This window comes from Canis lupus, chromosome 32 (assembly GCF_048164855.1).
Source record: "Canis lupus baileyi chromosome 32, mCanLup2.hap1, whole genome shotgun sequence".
Taxonomy (NCBI): Eukaryota; Metazoa; Chordata; class Mammalia; order Carnivora; family Canidae; genus Canis; species Canis lupus.
Genome location: NC_132869.1, coordinates 33976497 through 33999314, shown reverse-complemented (window position 1 = coordinate 33999314; position 22818 = coordinate 33976497). Strand labels below are relative to the sequence as shown.

The 22818-nt window shown below is 50.3% G+C and overlaps 1 protein-coding gene across 6 annotated transcripts in view; it reads left to right on the top strand.

Annotated features, from left to right (window-relative positions):
- The window catches only part of MEGF11 (multiple EGF like domains 11), a 344857-nt gene that overhangs the window by 5700 nt on the left and 316339 nt on the right, over nucleotides 1-22818 (top strand). For 5 of the 6 annotated variants that reach the window (XR_012022801.1, XM_072809212.1, XM_072809210.1 and 2 more), the window contains exon 2: nucleotides 2162-2264. The exons of the other annotated variant lie outside the window; for it this stretch is intronic. The gene's annotated coding sequence lies outside the window, so the exon portion shown is untranslated. The remainder of the gene's footprint in view (nucleotides 1-2161; nucleotides 2265-22818) is intronic. 6 annotated transcript variants of the gene reach the window in all.

The window sequence follows — 22818 nt, the reverse complement described above, 5'->3', positions numbered from 1 at the left end:
AGACGAGATCTCATCTCTGTAGTTACAGTGTCTTCGAGAGTCCGAATTTAGCCAGCTGTGATTCTGGCTGGCAGGCAGGTCACGGCTGCTTCCTTACCATCTTGGATTCGTGGTTTCTGCGGACCGATCAGTCTCCACCTCTCATACTACCTTTCAGTCATTGATTAGATATTATTGTTATCACTGTTATTATTTGGATATCTAGTTGCCATTGTAAAACTCACATGCCTAAATTGAAATCTGATGTCTTCCCATGTCTCAAGCCATCTGCTCTTCTGGATTCTTCATTTTTGTTGTTGGCACCACCGCCTTCCCAGCTGCTTGGGCTCAAAACCTCAGCTATGCTCTTGATGCCCACCCCCTTCCTCTACTGCCAATATTCATGCACTAATTTTCTCCCTTACATTTCTGGGATAGAAGTCCTCCTTTACAACGGGAGATGTCCTCTTCGTTCGCGTTCTTTCTGCCTTGTGCTGGGCCTTGGCACTGGCCTCCTGCTCCTGTCTCCCATCCTGCTCTGGGCACAGTGCATGGGAGTGCACAGGGACATATGTCACAAGGAGCCGTCTGTGGGGCTTTGCAAGTGGTATAGTTTGTAATTCGAGGGCAGAGGTGGCAATGAGTCTGGAATCTGCAGACATGTCATGTGGCTTGTGGGGGGCAGGAGCAGGGCATTTCCCAGCCTCATATTTCTCTCTCTCCTTTGAGTCATCCTAAGACATTGGTTATTCTCCACTTGTTACCTTACATTTTTTTCTGTAGTCTTCAGTAGATGAAGCCCAAACTCTTCAAATGGACATTCCAAAGCTGTGCTGCCTCACCATCCCTACCTGCTAGGACTCACCATCCCTGCCATCCCCAAGCCTGCTTCAAATCCTGTCTTTCTCTGTGTTTAAGCTGAGCCACCCTCTCCTAAGGCTGGTGTTAGAGGGACATCCCCGACCACCAGAGCCCACAGTGATCTCGAAGCATTGATCTTTCCTTCTCCTGAACTTGTGTAGTAATTACGCTATACCACCAATTCCGTACATGCTGATATGACGCTGGTGTCATTGTTCTGCATCTGGCTGGAATGTTCCTTATCATCCCGATTGGACGTGAGACCACGGAGGTCCGAGGTGGGGTGGGGGTAGATACTTCTTCGCATCCAGCATTGTGGCCAGCGGGCACCTGGCACCTCCATGTGTTTTTATTGAATTAATAAATCATACAAATAGGGGAAGTAAGATTATTTACCTGAATAGTCAGTTAATCTTTACTGTTTTTTTTTTTTTTCTTTTTTTAACTTCAATTTAGGGAAGGGACTAAATTTGATGACTGTCTGCTGTCTGCTGGGTACTACTTTAGGTGATTTTTCAGAAACTGTTTTAGATTGGCCTTGGAAGACCCCTGGGAAGTTGGGATTATTGTTGTCATTTTACTGATGAGAAAATGGAGGCTGGGAGAGGTGAAGCCGCTTGCCAAGCTTGCTCAGCCAGCGGGAGGCAGAGTGAGGGCCAAGGTCAGGCTCTTTCTTCTGTGTCTGTTTCATATATCTTTGTGAGGTTCTCCTGACCCTATGGTGCTCTGTTCTCTCAGATTCCTTTTTCTATTTGCTATGTCCCCCTGCCTCCTTCTGTCGCCTGTCTCTGATGAGGCCCAGACCCTGTTTTGTCCGGAGAGTGTGCTTGGGGACTTTTAAAGCTCTGACGATGGGGCACCTTGGGTGGCTCAGTGCTTTAGTGTCTGCCTTTGGCTCAGGTCATGATCCGAGGGTCCTGGGATCAAGTCCCGCATCAGGCTGCAGGGAGCCTGCTTCTCCCTCTGCCTGTGTCTCTGCCTCTGTCTCTTTGTCTCTCGTGAATAAATAAATAAAATCTTTAAACAAAAAAACAAAATAAAACAAAAAAAACTCTGACGTTTCCTATGACTTCCTGAGGACCTACCTGCTCCTCCTGTTAGCTTGTGGCTCATAGTGATCACTCACCTTTTTACCTTGACTGTCTTTCCGGCCACCTGCAAGCCTGGGCTAGAGATTTCTTTAGAGCATAAAACATCCTGCTAGTGGACTCAAGCCGGGCTTGAGCCAGGTTTTCTGAACTCCTCCGCCCTTCCCCTCCCCCATCCCACCCTTTGTGTCCATCCGCTCTCACCTGCCACCACTCCTGTTCTTGTGTCTCAGGTATCACCTGTGGAAGGAAGACACCGCTGATTTCAGCAGGAGTGTGGTCTGTTGGAGGAGTCTCCAGCTCCAGGACTTCTGACAGGCATTCTTCTGTCCTCTGGTTTGTTTGTTCGTTCATTCATTCATTCATTCTGTAAATACTGCATATTGACCACATGTTGAACATAGCGGAGAATGAAACAGTCTTTGCCTTCGTGGAGCTTGTATTGAAATGAGGGGAGACAGATGGTAAAAACCAAACACATTATATAATATACTTTGTGATGATTATAATGAAGAAAGATAGCAAGGGAGAGGGGTATATGTGGCAATGGGATGCTGCTGTCTTATACAGTGTGGTTAGGGAAGGCCTCTCTGATGGTGACATTGGAGCAGAGACTGAGAGGAAGGCTGCCTTGTGGACATCAGGGGGCAGGGAGCACTGAGCAGAGGGAAGAGCCAGTGCAAATGCCCTGAGGTGAGAGCTTGCCTGGTGAGTCTGAGGATCAGCAAGAAGGTGGCAATGGAGACACAGAAGGGAGCTTGGTAGGGGGTGAGACTCCTCATCTGCAGCCTCCTCCTTGTCTCAGAAAACTGTCATCCTTCTCACAGCTGTTGCTACTGGCTGAAATAACCGCTCAGCAGGTTCCACTTGACCAGCACAGCTGTGGCCCCCACCCTGTAGAGGGCTCCCGTCTCTGCTATCTCTTGTCCGTCTACCTCTGCTCTGAGTTCCTATAGCTCTCTCCTCTTCACTGTACAGCTGAGCCCTGGATTGCCTGTCCGCTGGTTCCCTTCCCCCTGGGGTGTGCTGGTCACACCTCCCCAACCAACTAGCCCATCAAAACTGGTTTCTTTCCCCACCCTAGAAGCCAGCCCAGAATGGGGCTCTGTGTCTACCCATTGGTGATGCTGGTGTCAGAGGCGGGAAGGAGGTGGAAGCTTCTTTGCACTAAGCCCAGTGTCCCTACACGATAGACAGGAAATCTTTTATTCCAGGCATTCTTGGGGCACTTTGAGCTGGGAGCCTCTGGTGCTGCTGGGAGCAGGAGGAGGAATCTACCTTTCCCAGGACTTGGATGCAGCTTTGGCTCTGAATGGGGGAGGGAGAGGAGCTGAGATGTGGAGGAAGCCGGCTTTTTTATCAGCCTTTATTGCTTGTTCTGTGAGGAGTAAGATGTTTCAGGAGCAAACGAGGAAGGAGTTCATTCACCTCGGGTTTGGGAGACCTCCCCGCCATCCGGGGCAGGAATTCTGGGTGCCGTGGTTGACTTGTGAGTGACCTTGGGTGAGTCATTTAACCTTTGCCTGTTCTACTACAGTTTCTTTTCAGCCAAGCCACCCATCTCCCCACCCATTGTTGAAGGAAATGACCAATAAACCTGATTTTAATTTATTCATCGACACACACACACACACACACACACACACACACACACACACACACGACAAGTGGGGGGTGGGGAGGGAGAAGCAGGCTCCTTGCTGAACCAGACCAGGGCTCCATCCTAGGACCAGGGATCATGACCTGAGCTGAAGGCAGGTTCTTAACCAACTGAGTCACCCAGGCACCCCTCAATAAACCTGATTTTTTAAGGACCTTAATGATTCCTTAGGTTCTTTTCTTTTCTTTTCTTTTCTTCTTTTCTTTTCAGAAAGAGAGCCTGGGTGAGGGGGGCGGGGGCAGAGGGAGAGAATCTTCAAGCAGAGTCCCTATGGGGGGCTCAGAGGGGCTCGGTGGGCTCGATCCCGTGAGCCATGAGATCACGACCCCAGCCAAAACCAAGAGCCACATGCTCACCTGGCTGAGCCACCTAGGCGCCCCTCCCTGGGTTTGTTTCTGCATTAATTTTCAGGCCAATGGTTTTAAAACTTCAGAAATGTGCAGATGGTTGCACTTTAAATGGGGAGAAAGCTTTCCACAGACCTCTAATATTGTCTTAAATTATTAATATAATAATATTTAAATATATGAATACAAAACTGGGCATAAATAACCTATGCTTATAACTCTTACACAGTATTAAATTCCAAACAAGTTTACAAATTAAAATGCAAACTACAAAGCCAGTAATACTCAGATTAACAATATTAATTTGACGTGATAGACACTGTTTTTCCATTAAGATTAAATCACCCCTTGCTACAGATTGTGGTTTTGGCTGCATGGAGCATTTTGGCTGCTTCCTCCGCCGTGTGCCCTGTGGTGACTCACCTGTCCTATTACATTTCTCAACTGGAGTGACTGTGAAACCTTTGTCCCTACAGCCTGCTGAGGGGTCATTTGGCTGGCCCTTGGCCCAAAAACATTTGTGTGTTAGGATGCTGCTTTTTTTCTCATTAGCCTGCACAATTAAAGGAGCTCTATTTAATTCTAGTGCAACAGCAGACCCTGGTGCAAAGCTGAGCATTGAGACCCAGTGTCCCTGCTTGGTCTTTGAAATAAAAACACAACCCTGATTGTTACAGCGCCTCGAGAACCCCTGCTTGAGAACAACTGTTGAGCCCTCTGAATAGCGCCCCCAGTGGTCTGCAAGTTAATGCGAGAGTTGCTGCTGATTTTTCAGCAATCCTAATAACAGGAACTATGTTCTGAGCCTTTGTTATGTGCTGTTTTTTCAAGAGGTACATAGACTAGAGGTGGATCTTATCTCCATTGCACAGATGAGAAGGTTGAGGCTCAGAGAGATTTACTCACCAGGGTCCCATTGATCATTGGCAGCATCTGGATTCCACTCAAATCTGCATAACTCAAAACCCATGAGCTTCCCATCAGGCTGCACTGCCTCCCCATCTACAGGCCCTCACCAGGTTTCAGGCACTTTGAGCAATCAGAGTACAAGGACTCTGGAGTAATCGGGATCCTCTGAATTCTCACAGTGGTGGAGCAGTTAAGACATGTTATTTGTGCAAAAAGGAGAAGTGAAGCCAAGAAAAAAAGCAAGATAGCACTTAATAATGGTCCCCAGATCCTTAGGAGACTTTAGCTGGCAGTGCCAGGGGATAGAACCTTCCCTGAAGGCCCCTGGGAGGAGTGCATGCTGGTTATTGCAGGAGAGGTAACTTAACAATGCTTACCTTTTTTAGGACTTCCCATTTGAGTGAGCAGTTTTTTGGTGCATTTATTTTCAAGTTTGTGAGTTTTTTAAAAAAATTATTGTGGTAAATACACATAACATAAAATTTACCGCCTTAACCATTTTTAAGTGTACATTCTTAATATTGCGTGGCCAGTGCTACCATCCATTTCTGTAGTTATCTAGTTTGTGTTTTATAACAACTTTGCAGGTTATTGTCAGAAATGGGGGCCCAGAGAGTTTGAGTGACTTGCCCAAACTCCTACCCTAAACCTGATGCCTGCCTTGCAACAGTGACTTTGAGGGACAGTGGCAGGCTTGGTTTCCTGGAGGCTTGCGTGGGCACATGTGAGGTGGTCAGACTTCCTGAGATAAAGGCTAGATGGGTTGACCCCAGAGTGCTGTTCTGGTATTGATTCTGTGGGTCAGGGTAGGGGCGACTTACTCCTGTTGATTTAAGACCCACCCACCTTTCATCAGAGCAAAAATTATTTAAAGATTTTGTTTATTTATTTGAGAGAGAGAGTGTGGACAAGTGGGGATGGGGAAGGAGGGGCAGAGGGAGAGGGAGAAGCAGACTGGCTGCTGAGTGTGGAGCCTGATTCCAGGACCCTGAGATCATGACCTGAGCTGAAGGCAGATACTTAACTGACTGAGCCACCCAGGGGCCCTAGAGCAAAAATTATTTAAAACCCACTTCTAAAAAAAAAAACCACTTCTGCCGTTGGGAGATGCCCTTCCCCTGCCTGACCTGCCTGGTTCATCATCCAAGCTTAGAATAAGTATAATAATTAAAAACACCCCAAAACTTTTTTATCCTGCAGGATATGAGCAACAATCTACATATGCAAATAAATTGCATGCTAGTCTCCATGAATATTAATTTGGAAAGAGACTCTGAGGCCCTAAATACACTCAAAACCAACAATTTGTCATTTTGTAACTCCTCCTGGCTCGCGCTCCGATAATCACGGCCTTATTATATTTTAAGATTCCTCTGCTCCCAGCTGACCTACCTACTGAGACCCTTGAGGTTACCAGGGGGATGTCCCCAATTGGCAGATCAGAGGGCTGGGGGTGATGGGTGAATCATGACCCTGGAGCTGTGTGTGATCCTTGTCCTTTCCTGGTGGAGATTCAGGCACTGGCGCTTCTCGGATCCCAGCATTAGCAGCGAGTTCCCCAAGGCCAGGGGACAGTTTTGGGGAACACTGTGGGACAACTGTCAGCCTCATGCTCTTGTGCTGTCAGGGAGATGGAAGGGGTCTTGGGAATCAGCTTGTCCTACCTCTCACAGGCAAATTAGGAAACATACCCTGGGATGGGGGTGGGGAGTGGCCTGCCCGCCCAAGGTAACATAGTGACTTAATGGCAGGCAGCAAGAAATCTTACTCATTCTTGCCCTGAAAAGTGTATTTCTTCTGGAGTGTGTTTTTGTAGGATGGGGTGGGTAGGGTGGCATTTAAAGTTTGTATACTTTGGAGGAGAGAGTCATTCTTCTCCTGTGAACGTTCTCTCAGAGATAGACAGCTACTAAAAATCCAGTCTTGTCTCCCATTTGGGTGGAAAGAAAGGATTTCCTTCCACCCCCAGCAGATTTCCAGAATGAATGTGAGGTTGCATCCTGGAGCATACCCCAGCTGAAGGGATGGAAGTGGGAGGAATGTCTCTGAGGGAGCCAGATGGGGTTAAGGACTGGCTGGGGAGGACCGAGAGGTGGAAGGGGGTGGGACTGACAGGAATTTCTATGTCCCACCGTGCAGGGGAGGCTCCACTGGGCTGTAGGGGGAGAATGTTGCAGCATCATGGTTCTACAAGAAGTTATCAGTTCACCTTTGGGCCTTTCTTTCTTTGTCTCTCTCTCTTTTTCTCCTCCTCCTCCTCCTCCTCTTCCTCCTCCCTCTTTAAAGATTATTTATTTATTTGACAGAGAGAGCCAGAGAGTACAAGCAGGGGGAACAGCAGAGGGAGAGAGAGAAACAGGCTCCCTGTTGATCAGGGATCCTGATGAGGGGCTCGATCCCAGGACCCTGGGATCATGACCTGAGCTGAAGGCAGATTCTTAACCTATTGAGCCACCCAGGAGCCTCTGGGCTTCATTTTCCTTGTCAGTAAATATTGAGATAATTAATCACCTCCACTTTTTTTTTTTTTTTTTTTGAGAGGGCACAAGCATGGGTAGGGGCAGAGGGAGAGGGAGAGAGAATCCTAAGCAGCCTCCAACTCAGCTTGGAGCCCACCGTGGGGCTCGGTCTCTCTACCCTGAGATTATGACCTGGGTGGAAATCAAGAGTCAGATCCCGGGCAGCCCTGGTGGTGCAGCGGTTTAGTGCCGCCTGCAGCCCGGGGTGTGATCCTGGAGACTCGGGATCGAGTCCCACATCGGGCTCCCTGCGTGGGGCCTGCTTCTCCCTCTGCCTGTGTCTCTGCCTCTCTCTCTCTCTTGCTCTGTGTCTCTCATGAATAAATAAAAAATAAAAAAATCTTAAAAAAAAAAACAAAAAGAGTCAGATCCCTATCGGACTGAGCTACATAGGTGCCCCCACCCCCACTTCTTAATGTTGCTTTGTAAAGATTAAATAAGGATTTTAAGTTCCTTCATCACTCTCGGCACAGAGTAGGTGTTCAGCACATGTAGACTCCTTTCTTTTCCAGATGGATGGTCTTGACTGGCTGCACTGGGTCAGGATGGGTATGTGTGCGTCGGTGCATGTGTGGGGGGCTCCGTGTCTGTGATGTGTGTGTCTGCGTGTGTTTGTGTTTTAGAGTGTGGGGTGTAGTAGGTACGTATGTGTGTGAGCCTGTGTGCCTTTGTGTTTGTTAGTGTCTGTGTGTCCGTGTGTCAGGGTTTCTAGGACAGTGTGCTGCGCTCTAATGAGAGACAGAGAGGCAGAGACACAGGCAGAGGGAGAAGCAGGCTCCTCGCGGGGAGCCCGACGTGGGACTCGATCCCGGGACCCCAGGATCACGACCTGAGCCAAAGGCAGACGCCCAACCCCTGAGCCACCCAGGTAGGTGTCCCCTGGCCCCTTCCTAATTGCCCTGGGGGGTTTCCCTCTACCTCCCTCTAGAGGCACTCTGGCGCCTGCTCTCTGAGTCATTTGCATTAAGTTCGCATACATTTGCATATCATTTACATGGTCTACACAGACTCCGCTTTCAGTGCTGCAGTTTTCAAGGTAAAATGTAGCTGCTCTTCTTGAAGGGTATTATGTTAGAATTGCAGCGTTTTCTTTTCTCTCTGGTCCAGAACTCCGTGTTGGAATTGGGGCCCCCCCCCGGGGAGGATGGAAGGCCCAGAAACCTGTTTTACCCTCCGTTGGCAAAGGGGACCGGTTTAGTGGGTACAGGCCCTGGGACCCTGAGAGGTGTATTTCTGGGGAGAAGACTTTCTTATTCCGTGGGTAGTGGCTTCTGAGCAGAGTCCACTATGTCATGTCACACCAGGGACAGATAGAGTCCAGCTTGTGTCCTTGTGCCTGCTTCTCAGGCTCCCACTGACTCACCCTTGGGGGGATGGGCAGGAAGGGCCACCTTGGGTTTTCAGCACCCCTATACCCGTTCCTGCCTGGGAACGGACTGTGAGACCAGGCTGAGTGGGAGACAAGGAGCAAAGAATGTCTTCTTTCAAACGCGTGATGCATAATTAATGATATCTCTATGCCGCAGAAACTACCAGCCCAAAAAGTTTCCCCAGTGGGGCTGTGCCCCTAAAGTGTCTTCCTTATGGGCCATCACTATCCTTGACATTCCCTCCCTTAGATATGGGTTTGAGTCCTGGCTGCATGGTTTTGGGCAAGTTACCTACAAGTTATAGGTTGTCTGAGAGCCCTTTTTCTCATCTGCAAAAGTGGAAATGATTCTAGTACTTAATAATAGTACCTGGGGTTGTTGTACAGATTAAATGAACAATGCAGGTAAAGGGCTTAGCTTAGTGCTTTGCACATAATGAAGATTCAGTGAGTTAGCATCTCCAGTCCCCATGGGCTCCATTAATAAAACAGAGGTTCTAGAGAATGTCTTTTACATTCTAGTATAAATTGTTCATCAGATACTTTTTAGACTGTGTACAGACAACAGGCTGCAGCCTTGAATCCCTTCAGTGCCTTTTAGGGAGTCGAGTCCCCAGGATACTCCGGTGGAAACATGCAGAAGCAGCATGGACGCAAGAGATTCCTTGTCTGTACCTCCAAGGATCCAGTTCCCCACCGTCCCCTGATTGAAGGGTCAGCAGTATCTGGTTTCTTTCTCAAAATCTTCTCTTGTATGTCTTTACTGCAAGCAAGGCCCTGCTGGACATCAAAAGCCATCCATGGCTGAGCAGATCTGGGGTTTCCCAGAAAACAGAGTTTGAGGCAAAACTTGGTGCTAGTGCTTTACAGAGGCCAGGTAGGGGAGCAGTCCCAGGGCTAGGAGAGTGCAGGGAAAGGGGAAGTAAGACAGGGAAGGAGGAAAAGCAAATGTCCAGGGCCACAGCTCCTGGAGGACAAAAAGCTGGTTGCTTAGACAGGAGGGATGTCTCTGGAGGCCAGGTGGTGCCACTGTGACCCAGAAGAGTTTGAGGGTGGGAGGGAGAGCTTATCTGCCTACATCGTGGTTTTTCCCACACGGCATTAACCTTCTCGCACTTCTGGGTCATCTCCTGTGGGTAGCCACTGGAGAAGCCAATCCCATGCCCCCATGGCATGGCACTCAGCTGAGTCCGGGAGTGATGAGAACAGCCAGTTCCTCCGTGTGTCCAGTGGGTCAAACCTGGGCAGCGGAGCTGCTATGGCTCCCGTGATGCATGCAGTGAAGGCTGTGCCAGGGCCCAGCCTTCCCCCTGGGGGAGGTTGAGATAGCCCACGGCGTTGGATGAGACCGTGTGGGGGTGGCGGCCCGGCCCACCGTGGAGAAGGCTGATGGTCCACGGGGCAGATGGGACCAAGCAAATCTGGGAAGGGACCTAAACGGGATCTGATCCAGCCACTGTTAGTCAGTTAATTACTCCACTGTGAGGGCCAGTGCTGGAGTCTGGCCCTTATTCTGCAGGCAGCAGGGAGCCAGCAGACACCTGCTTAGCTAGGACAGGGTATATATTAGTCTGCCCAGGTGCCGTAACAAAATACCGTAGCCTGGCTGGCTGAAACTACAGAAATTCATTTTCCCTCAGTTCTGGAGGCTGGAAGTCCAAGAGCAAGATTCCAGCCAGTTTGGTTTCTGGAGCTCTCTTCTTGGCTAGCAGATGGCTACCTTCTTGCTGTGGGCTCATATGGCTTTTTTCTGGGATGTGTTCCCTCTTAGGGAGGGAGAGAGAGAGTGCACCGAGCTTATGCTGATATCTTTTCTTATGAGGACACTAATCCTATCAGATCAGGGCCTCACCCTATGACCTCATTTGACCTTAGCTACCTAGCTTACTCCAAATACAGCAACACTGAGGGTTAGGGCTCCAAGACGTGAAATTTGGGGGAACACCCTCAGTTCATAACACAAGGGTTATTTGGAGAAGGTCTGTTTTCAGGTCTACTTGTCACAGAACACAAAGAGTCAGGCGTGAGCTGTTCCCAGAAGCCCTGGCGTTCCCAACTCAGAGCTTACTGTGGAGTTTCATTCAGTGGTGGGTCCCCCTATAACACCCATACATGTCTTAAACAGAGGGGAGAATGTTCTTTCTGGGTGAGGCATGGTGATTCAGAGCACCAGGTCAGGGACGGGAGTGCCTGGGGTGAACCCCAGCTCTACCATTTAAAAGCTGGGTGACCTTGGGCAGGTGATAAAATGTCTATTGAACACTTGATACGTGCCTGGCTCATTTGAGCTGGTGGGGATGTAGCAGTAAACAATACAAGACAAGCAGACTGGACTCTGTCCCCCGTGGAGCTTACATTCTAGTGGAGGGAGCCAGGCTAAAACCAAAATCAGTTATAGGTGACAGAGCATATTTGAAGATGACGAGCGATGTGGGGAAAAGCAGGAAAGGTGAAGTGATGGAGTGGGGGAGGTTGGCAGCTTAAAATGGAGTGGTTAGAGAGGATCTCAGCAGAGAGGTGGCATTGAAGTAATAGGCTGAAGGCGGTGAGGGAGTGAGTAATGCTGGTCTGTAGGGGAGAGCTCTCTGTGCCTCAGTTTACTCACCTGTACAATGGGTTGTGATAGCACCTAATGCACACAGCTGCTTTGAGACCAAAGTGAATTAATCCATGCAGTGGGCTTCGAGCATGTTCTCTTCATCACTGCTGCTCAGGTAGGAGCCTGTCCCTGCTGCCTCTGGGAGGCACACCTGGGCACCAGACTACAAGGGCTTTTGGTGGCCTTCATCTCTCCAGGGGTGGGAGCGGCTCTTCTCCAACTCTCTCTATCTCCTCATTAAAAGGGGACACACCGCCTGCAGTTTGCGAAGCAACATGTATTTTCTTTCTACTCGAGCATCTAACTCCCAGAGGGAATTGCAGAAGAGCCTTTAGCAAAATCCAGGTTTGGGAAGCAGCTTCAAGGCTTTCTCGGGCGGGCGTATCTGCAGACCGAGCGGGGCAGGTGTTTCTAGCCGGGCTGAGGGGATGGGGGTGTGGGGAGTTGTCCACCTGGACAAGCAGACCCACAGCAGGTGGGACCCGGGCCAGGCCCTGCTACCCGGTTCCTTGCTGTGTGGCCGTGCGGCCCTCATCAGCAGGCACGGACAGTCCCACCAGCAATCGGGACACCATTATTTACTATTGCAGAGATTTTTGTGGCTGTGATTTACCACCACCGTGAGGCCTCGGGACCTAAATCCCAGTAGCCCTCAGTATAGATATTGCATCTAATCAATCCTCTATTACCATGCAAATACATCCTATAGGCTACTGATATCTTTTCCGTTCAAACACTTAATACATAATTAATGAGACATCTAATGCCACAGAAGACACCTACCCAAGAAGCTTCCTGCTATAATTTATACCGACCCAGACGAAAAAGATTGGTTCACTGGTTCACTTATCATTCAGGAGTGTGCCTCTCCCTGCCGTCCCTGGGCAGGGGCCACGGAGTCACTGGAGGCAGGAAGCGCCGGGCAGACGGCCTGCCCTCCAGACAGCATTGAGCCATGCGGGCTGATGGCCTGCCGGCTTCTTTCAGGATTGTCTCACTGGGTTCTCACAAACCACCCTATAAGGGAGGTCCTCCTGTTATCCCACTAGCCAGATGAGGAGACTGAGGCCGGAGAGGGGATGTAACCCAGGGTCATACTTGGGTGTCTCTGCATGCTGGTGCGCTTTGCAGGCGAGCGTGGGGTTCCAGGCTTGAACTGTGAGTTGTGCAACTGGGGTATGAGGCTCAGCTTCTCGGAGTCCCAGGTTCTGACCCTGTAGAATGTCAGCAACAGTGCTACTTACGGCAGGATTATTTGAGAATTAGAGATAATGGCACTCGTTCGGCACTGAAGACACGCCTGCTGATTTCCTCATTTGCAGGTGCAGTGGTGAGAACATCACTTTTGAGCGATGGTATCATTTTTGGCAGCAGGGGCGGGTAGTGACGTGGAAGGAGGTCAGGTTTCAGGCACCCCACTTTGTCAGGAAGGCACCTTCTCTGGATAGACTGGGCACCGTGAGGGGGGAAACGCTGTTAAGGGGTCCACACTTGAGGAGTTTCTCTGACCAGGCTTCAAATAGCACCAGTCAGAAATGAAGGAAACAGGGTCCCAGTCCTTGAGGCACTGTGTCTGGTGGAAATGAGCAGACTCAACGGGCAGCGTGATGAGGAGGAGTGGAGACCAGCACCCAGGTGCCGGGCCCCTGAAAGCCGGAGGAGGGCACCCAGATCGTGTTGTCAGTGAACAAAGGAGGGGGTGCCAGGTGGTGGGTAGGGTGACACATGCCCTGCTCATGGAGAGGACTGAGGTGGATTTCCAATATGAGATGATGGGTCCTTTCTGGGGGGTTGGGGTGGGCTCTCTGTCTTGGCCCAGCCCCTCTGCCCCTCCATTTTCATGCAGAGGAAAGACTTTTCTGCTGATGAGGTAAGCACCCCATGGGGCCCCCAGGCTTCCGCCTCTCTCTACTTTGCCCCATCCAGACCCATCCATGGTGTGAAGGGCAGACATAGTTAGTGCCCCAGACCAAGGAGCTGCTCCTCGATCAGAAGCTCTCTGCCTTGCCTAGAACCTTCTCCATCTTCTGACTGTGACGACCTCTCTCCTCCCTGTTAGTCCCTCCCTGGTCCATCCTCCCCAAGGCAGGCAGAGGGATCTTTCTAAAGTGCAAACTGGACCATGACCCTGTCCTATCAGAAACCCTTTAATGGTTCCTCATTGCCTTTGGGATAAAGTCAAAGCTCAATAGCACCTCAGTGAAGGCCCCACTGCCTCCCTGATCCGCTACCCGTAATCCACCCTGTACTTTATGCTTTGGTAGCTCCAACCGGCTTCCAGCCCTCCTCTCCCCCAGAACACACAATGCTGCTCTGTACCTCCCTGCCTTTGCTCTTGCTGTTTTCTGATTCTTTCTGATTCTTATCTTTCACAATTCAGCCCAGACACTGCCTCCTCCAGGAAGCCTTCCCTGAATTCCCCTCCCTCCTTTGAGCTAAGTGACCTCTGTTTCTGCTCCCCTGACACTCGGCTTATGATAGTCTTCTAGCTTTAAAACCATGGTGAGGGCCTCAGGAGGAGGGACCTGGTCAGACAGGTCATCCCTGGCATATTGTCGGGCTAAAGATATGTTGTTCTCCTAAACTAGGAGAGTCTTTGCCCTTGATATGAGACCCTGATGACTGCTTGTGGCTCTCTCTGACCTGCAGGGAAGAGATGGGATTTGGCAGCCACTCTTGGGGTGGACTGTGAGATGTAGGTTTCTCGGCAGGCAGCCTGGAGACCCATCCAGGGTTTCGTTAGGAGGATCCAGGCTCTGCTGGATTTTGGAGACCATCTGTGTTCTGAGCACCTGGACGGGTCTAGGGAGTATTGCAGTGATGCAGTATTGAAGTGTCCTTGGAGGCTTGAGAAATGAGGATGATCCCCGGCAGTTGAGGCACCTGGGTGGGTAAAGTCATTTAATACAAACACAAAGTGCCCATTTCCCTTCCTGATCCTGCCTCTGGATTTGTCACATATTTTGGCATTTCAATTGTTTTAGTCCGCTCCCTACTTTTTGCCTTGGCTTGAACCCCCCCCCCCCCCCCCCCCGCCCACTTTCACATGTAAAGCAGAGGGATTTAAGGAGAGGAAAATCTTCAAAAAGTAGGAGACTCTGAAATGGGTTTTAATGGAGACAGTGGTGCCTCCTGTCCTGCCTTGTGCCGAGTAGGGGTCAGGAGGTGTGTAAGGACAAAGAGCCCCTTACGTCCTGGCTGTGGGGGAGGGCAAGGCAATGACATCACCAGATCCTGAGCTCTGAAGGTGGGAAGGGCAAGAGAGGGCCTGGTTCTGGGCCAGGAACTGCTCTGGGGCTCCCCAGTGGAGGCTCTGTGTCCTTCTGGGTAATTTCCACCTTTAATATCTCAGAGTTTTATGAACAGGGAGTAAATCAGGATCCAGCACCAACTGCTTCATGTAAAGGATTAATAAACTGGAGATTTATGGGGCAGCAGCAGAGGAAGGCGGTAGGAATGGAGAATGAAACGAGACTTGTTTCCCAAGGGGCAGGGGCTGGCTCCAGGATCTTTCCTCCATTACGAGGTGTCCGCTGAGCGTCCCTGCTTAGATCCTGGTTCTTCAGGGCTTGGAGTCACAGTTGCATGGCCAGGCAGGGCTTGGGGCCTGGCTTGTGTTTTCTATCTAGGATTGAACCAGGCAGGCCCAAGGTCAAGGGGACAGAACCATGCTGGGTCTGTCTAGGTGCACAGTCTGATAGCTAAATATTTATATAAATATATTTATTTAAATATTTTAATATATTATGTATGTATTATATATTATAATATTTTTATATAAATAATATATATTTAAATATATATTTAAATTTATTTATTTTTTTTCCTGATGTCCAATCTTTAGAGTAGCCCACAGATACAAGTTCTGGGCTTAACTTCAATCTAGTTTTGAGTATAGAGCCAGAGAGACAGACGTTCACCTTCCCTTTGGCTACATCAGCTCAGTCGTGAGTAACAGAAAAGCCTGACATCAAGGGTTTAAACAAGAAGAAGCCAGGTCCTTTCTACCCCTCTGGCGGCTCTCCTCAGCATGTCGGCTCGTCGTCGTGCTTATGCCTCATGGTGGTGAGTTGGCTGCTGTAGTTCCAGGCATCACATTCACAAATGACAATATCCAGCGGAAGAGGGGGGTATCCATCTCTTACTGGGCATCTCCTTTTAAGAACAACGAAACCTTCCCCAGAGGCCCTCCAGCTGATTTTCCTCGCCTCTTATGGGAAGAACTGGGTCCCGAGCTCCTTCCTAAGCCAATCACTGGCATGATGAAAGGGATTACCAGGATTGGCTCAAGGAATGAAAATTCACTTGGGGTATATTTCCCTGAGTCATGTTGGAGAGGATGGGCAGGGCCCTGGACAAAACTGGGCCACTCTGGGAATGAAGAGGGGGGTATGGCTACTGGGCAGGCATTTAATGCAGTGACTTTGGGTAGTTGCTTTTACTTCTCCATCTGTAAAGTAAGAAGAGTAATAATGGTGCTTCTCTTCTGGTGTTGTGAGGATTGAATGTGATGATGCATGCTCAGTGCTTAGCAAGGGGCCTGGGACATATCTGTGCAAAGCTGGTGTTCGTATTAGTGGTAGCTGAGTGTCAACCCTGTTTGAGTGTCAGCACCATGTAAAACGGAGGTGGCGGGGATCCCTGGGTGGCGCAGCGGTTTGGCGCCTGCCTTTGGGCCAGGGCATGATCCTGGAGACCCGGGATCAAATCCCACATCAGGCTCCCGGTGCATGGAGCCTGCTTCTCCCTCTGCCTGTGTCTCTGCCTCTCTCTCTCTCTCTGTGACTATCATAAATAAATAAAAATTAAAAAAAAAAAACAAACGGAGGTGGCAATATCTCTCCCAGGGTCACACCTGCCTTTGTTGGCACTCGAGGTAGTGTTACTATTGGACATCCTGTCCCCTCTATGTGCCTCACTGTGGCATCCTCCTTAGCAGCGTGAGCTTTCAAGTCAGGCCAGGGGCTTCACCTTATCTCTAGTACAGCTTCTGTGAAGTTACTTAAACTTTCTGAGCCTCAGTTTCCTCATCTGTAAAATGGTTGATACTATTGCTCGCCTCATAAATTTGTTGGGTGGTCAAGGAAATCAGACAGGAAGTATGGCACCTTGTGGGCTCAGGGCCTGGCCAACAACTTCCTTAATAAGACTCCCTGTCCTTCCTTTCCCATCCTGGGTGCTCATTTCATTTGGAGCAAGACCTTCCCTGGAGACTGGAGGTGTAAGGATCAGAATCTACTCCCCTGGGGGCAGTAAGGTGAAATGGGCGCTATTAGAGTACGAGTCCCCAAGGGCCTGGGGTGCCAGTCAGGTAACATGGCCCAAACCCTATCTTTTAGAGGGGCCCAACAGGCTGGGGTAAAGAGAAGGCCAGAGCTCTCTGGGGACTTTATATATTTATTTATTTTTAAAAAGATTTTATTTATTTATTCATGAGAAACACAGAGAGAGGCAGAGACACAGGCAGAGGGAGAAGCAGGTTCCCTGCGGGGAGCCCAATGCAGGACTCGATCCCAGGACTCTAGGACCATGCCCTGAGCCGAAGGCAGATGCTTAACCACTGAGCCACTCAGACGTCCCCTCTGGGCACTTTAGATGCTAAGTCTCTGACAGCACAGCTGATTCTAGCTCCCACTGTCTGTGGAGCAGGGTGGGTTCTGCTGAGGGTACAAGGCCTCGTAATGGCAGGTGACCAGGACTGGGGCAAGTATGGGGGGGATGGGGTGGGGGCGGGACACAAAGGCAAATGCTTATCAGTGGCTCTGGGAATTGCTGGGGTTGTCAGGGATGGTTTCTCCAGCCTCGGGGTCTTGCTGTGTCCCAGCTGGCTGCCAGTGGGCCATCCTGGCCTCTCAAGACAGGCCACCGGGGAAGGTTCAGCTCTGCAGGCTTCCGACCAGGAACTGCCCATTGGGGGCAGCTTAGTGTAGTGGTTCTGGGCAGGGTCTCTAGGTTCCCCCCACCTGGGTTCAAAGCTCACCATCACTCATCACTTAGGTGATACGGGCTGAGTCCTGTCCCCTCTATGTGCCTCAGTTTGTCCATCCGCAAAATGGGATGTAAATAAAACCCCTGCCTCTTAGGGTTGTTGTGGGGTTTGTCTGCGGGTAATTACCTAGCACAGGGCCCGGCACGCAGTAAGGGCTCCGTGAGGATTTGTTGCTATTTGAGGATAATAAACAGATGCATTTCCAGCTTTCACCAAGCAAGTCATATTTTTTTTCCTTGCTTTTCTATGGCCTGAAGCCTCACTACCAAGTGGGAGAAGGATAGAGAGGAAGATGGAAAAACCCATGCTTCATTAGCGATTAAGCATCAATAGAGCCACCCAAAGGGCCCGTGAAGCTGCCAAAGAAGCTGGGGTGAGCACAAAAGGGTCCGGGGTGGAGGATTAGCAAGGAAGGCAGAGAGAGAGAGAGAGCTTGAATCAGCAGCTCGATTCATGGCTCAGGAGAGGGTTGGAGCATCTGTTCTTGTAAAGTGCTCAGGGGCAGCCTGTGTAGGAAAATTAGCTGTCTCCTGCCTCTAAAACCGAGTTTCACGGGGCTCTGATGTAATTTGGGAGGCTGGAGGCCCAGGTCCAGGGAGGGCCTCGTCTGTCTCTTGGCATTGTTGACAGCGACTGTTCTGATCCAGTCATTGTCCAGAGGCCTTACCCCCCCCCCCCCCGCCATAATTGTCCCCAACTCCCTTGGCAGATCATATTTGATCTCCTTTTGTCACCTGGCACACACCCAGCAGGGCTCATGTGCAGCATATTCTTTCTTTCACTTGGATTTCACTTGGCCAGGGTTCTGGAAAGTCCTGTCCTGGGGGCCAGTGGGGGTTGAGATACCTAATCGGGCTCCTCGGTATCTGTAGGTCTAATGTACCTTGATATTTCCCAACTGTGTTCTAGGGAACACTAGTTCTATAGAATGCCCTATAAAGGCTCTGACAAGTCCTGTAGGAAATGGACTTGATTGTTTTGTTTCATCCTTTGTTACATTTATTTAGCCATGGGATCTTAGTCTCTGCAGAATTCTTTTAACATTCTGAGAAAATAGTGTCTGTTGGAACCCCTGTGGGCAACAGTGACGTAGGAAAGAGCACTCGACAGGGGGTGGGGATGCTGCTTGTCTAGTCTTGGACACGTGGGTCCGCACAGAGTGACCCACTGAGCTTCAGTTTCTTTAGCTTTAATAAAACCCTGGTGATGCCTCTTACTTTATTGACATACTAGAGTGTTTTTAAAAAACTCTTTATAACAGAAAACTTCAAACAGACCCCCAAATAGAGAGAGCAGCAGAGTGCACCCCGATGTCCACACTGTCCTGCCTCACTGGTAGTTGGCACTTCACCTGTCTTGTTTCATCTCTCCCCCTCCCCCCCCACTTTTTATAAGGAGGATTTTGAAGATGATAGAAAATTAAGTCTGTGAAAGTGCTTTGCAAACTTCAAAGTGCTACACAAATGTACGACATCTGTCATTACCATTGTTAGGTTTATGATTTCTTCTTCCTAAAGTTCAAAGTGCTGTGTAATGCAAGGCATCTGTCTTCATTAGTATTATAGTTATAACTCCTTATTACTTTCCATTACATCATCCCAAATGCCCAATCGTGTGGATATTAATGGAACTCCATTAGTCAGAAGCTAGACCAAGCCCTGGAGGGGGTGTAAAGCTTTATACCCAGCCCGGCTGCCGGGGGGCTTGCAATCTAGTGGGGTGACTCCCCCCCCAAACAGGCTCATAATACCCGGTGACTTGAGCAGTGCCACGTGAGGGAACAGACAGTTCTGACAGTTCAGGGAAGGAAAGAGGCCGAAAGCTGAGGACTGTCCTGCTGGAGGCTCTTCCTCTTCCTTTTCCTCTTTCTAGCAAGTTTGGGAGCTTGGTGGGTCCTGGAGGCAGCTGGAGGGACAAGGTGCCCTTTCTGGGACATAACCACCTAAGCATCTAGTGATTTGATGACCCTGAAGGAGGACAGACGCTGGGCCTTTGTGAAACCCGGTTTCCCTCTCTCCCAGGTCTAACGGGGCGGCCCTCACCTCTCCCACCGGGATGGGGAGTATGGGCCGCTGTCACTCTCAGATAGAACTTAGTGCAGCCTCAAAACAGAGCAGGGCACCTTGGTAGCTCAGTGGTTGAGCATCTGCCTTCGGCTCAGGTCCTGATCCCGGGGTCCTGGGATCGAGTCCTGCTTCGGGCTCCCTGCATGGAGCCTGCTTCTCCCTCTGCCTGTGTCTCTGCCTCTGTGTGTGTGTGACAAACACACAAAGAGAGCTTGGTAACCAACCAACAGATGAACCCCAAGCCCCAAATAACCCCAAACTGTTACAGGCCAGCTCATTGTCCAGCGGATCCCCCCTTCTGCTCACCTCAGTCTAGTTCTCCATCTTGGCCAGCTCCCTGTCCCTGACCCGGGGCCGATGACCTCACAGCTGCCAGCTGCCCACCTCTCCCTGTGGTCCGGGCTCTGCCAAGGGCCCGCTTCCCTGGAGGGCTCTTGTCAGCCCTCTTCCTTCCCCAGGGCAGAGACTCAGGGGTTCAGGGTGTAGAGCCTTGGCGGGGCCACCAAAGCTGTCATCCCTCTGAATTGTCTACGTCGAAGGCGGAATTTCAGTCTTAGAGCCTCACTGGTGGAGGAAAAAAACAACTCTCTGTTGGCTGTAGTTGCGTTTGGCTGACATTTTGCTTTTAAAACATGTGAAACAGGAGAAGATTTCACATAAAAACATGTATTTCCAATTTTCTTTGAATACTTAGAAGACTGGCAACTCCAGGCCCACGTTCCTGCCTGGCAACTGTGGAGGGAGCTGAGTGGCGGCCTCCTGTTCTGCTGGGTCACGTGCTGTCTGGGTTGCCATGGGCCCTGGGAATCTTGGACTCATTCACATCTTGGCTGGGTCCTGGTGGGGGTGGGGGTGGGGGCTTTTGGGTTGGAGACCTCACCACTCGGCTATCCTGGGAAGCCACAAGGCCAGACAACCCCAGGGCTGTTTCTGCCTGACTTTGTCATTTCTGATTGTGACAATTTTGTCATCATTCCATGACCAGGAGGACTCTCCTCCTGAATGTATTGGGGTCCTGGCAGGAAGCAGGTGGCACACTGAAGCTGGGGAATTTGATGAGTGTTTAATAAAGGGACTGTATTGGCAGCCCGGGTGGCTCAGTGGTTTAGCGCTGCCTTCAGCCCAGGGCGTGATCCTGGAGACCTGGAATCGAGTCCCACGTCGGGCTCCCTGCCTGGAGTCTGCTTCTCCCTTTGCCTGTGTCTCCGCCTCTCTCTGTGTGTCTCTCATGAATAAATAAATAAAATCTTAAAAAAAAATAAAGGGACTGTTTACGAAGGTGTGGGCAGAGTTTAGGAAAACCGACAAAGGATAGTATAGCACCCCAAGGCTAGGAACTGGGGGAGCAGTTAGCATTCCTGGGCCACAGACACTAGGGGACGGTACTATATAGAGAGGGCTGCCTGGCAGGAATGTGGCTTTCCAGAAGGGACAGGCCAAATTGCAGTGATCCTGCTCACTCTCCTCCTGCTGTGCATCTACCGTTGGCCAAAGCCAACTGGAAGCCAGAGATCACGGGAACCCTCTGGTGTGACCTATCCCAGGAGGGGCCCAGATGGAGGTGAGAAGTGTAGAAGAAAAATCTGCAGGAACAAATGGAAAATATCCCGCACAGGCATCGTTGTACTGAGTTGACAAATCCTGGTCCCTCGGCTGGCTGTGCTAGGAGATTCTTTGGTGTGTGAGGGGCAGCTGGCCTGATCATGGGGAGCAGTCCTCGTTGTGGCTTGGGGAGCTGTTATTTCTGGGGGTAAGGGGCTCCTCCCCTGCAGGCCTGCCTGGCCTGGTTTCCCATCCTGTTGGGTCTGGCTCCTCACCAGTGTGTGTCTGCGTGTGCATGTGAGCGGCTGGGGACTCCCACCACCAGGCTACCCCTTTCTCTGGAGCTCTAGACACTTCTGCAAGTAGCTCTAAAAGGAAACCTAGGATTGGAAGAGGAGCGGGTCTGTCTATGAGGGCCCATGTGGGAACAGCCTTGCAGTAAGCTCCAGGGCAAGGCAGTGTCCCTTTATTGACTCTGTGGTTTGAACATCCTCTGTACACAGCATCTTTTCAAGAGCCTTTCTGCCATGATATGATGTAAAAGGTCCTTCACCCCAGATTATCTTCCTTGCTACCCTGCCTTGGATTTAAAGATTTTCATTAAATTAAATTAATTAATTAATTAATTTAGATTTTTAAAAAAGATTTTATTTATTTATTCATGAGAGACACAGAGAGAGAGGCAGAGACACAGGCAGAGGGAGAGGCAGGCTCCATGCAGGGAGCCCAACGTGGGACTCCATCCCGGGTCTCCAGGATCAGGCCCTGGGCTAAAGGCGGCGCTAAACCACTGAGCCACCCGGGCTGCCCCAAATTAATTTAGATTTTATTTATTTATTCATGAGAGACACATATGCACACACAGATGCAGAGACCTAGGCAGAGGGAGAAGCAGGCTCTCTCAGGGGAGCCCAATGTGGGACTCTATCCCAGGACCCCGGGATCATGACCTGAGCCAAAGACAGATGCTCAACCACTGAGCCACCCAGGAGTCCCAGATTTAGAGATTTTATGCAGTTCCCCTGCCTCAGTATGATAGCTTGAAGACCCTTCCTGTCCTTCCATCTAGCATGAGCAAACTGGGTCCAGAGAGAGGAAGGGACTGGCCCAAGATTACAGGGTGATTGAGGGCTAGAGCAGAAACAGGAATCTGGGATAGCTCCTGGGTTTTTTGAGTCTTGTGTCTCCACCACAACTACCCTGGCGGGTGTTTTGGGGGTAGAGTCCGTCAGGAAGGCAGGGGCAATTGCAGAAGCTGGGTGGCTGGCCCAGGGTGGTCTTAAGAGAGGGCGATCTGGAGCATAAGAGGGTTTGCTGTCTAACTGGGCCGGGTTGGGCCTACCCTGGGGGTGTCAGGCCGAATGAGGATGAAGAGATAGACGAGTGGGTCCAGAGCACGCCCCAGACAGCAGGACCCAGACCGCGTCCACGGGAGCGGGGGGAGGAGATGCTGTCTGCACCTGCCCTGAGGGGAGATGTGGAGAAGCAGGGAGATGCTCCAGTCGTGGGGCCAGGCTGGGGGGAGCAGGTCCCAGGTGCCCGGTGGGCGTGGAGGGCTGGAAGGAATCCCTCGGAGGTGGAGGGCCTGACTCCAATTTTGCCACCTGGAGATGTGATCCTGGGCATAAATCATCTGAAGTGCCAGGCTTTTGTTTTCATTTGTACCAAATGAAGAAAATAATACCTCACAGGATTGCTGTAGGATTTATTGATATTAATATCCAATATTAGTAATACCAAGGATAAAAGCTATCATTTATTGAGGCTTACTATCGGCAGCCACTGGGTTTGGCAATTTCCATGCATTATCTCATTTAATCCTCCCAGCGGCTCCGCGAGGAAACTGAGGCCCGAGATGCTTCGGTGGGTTAGCGGCGCAGCAGGGGGGTG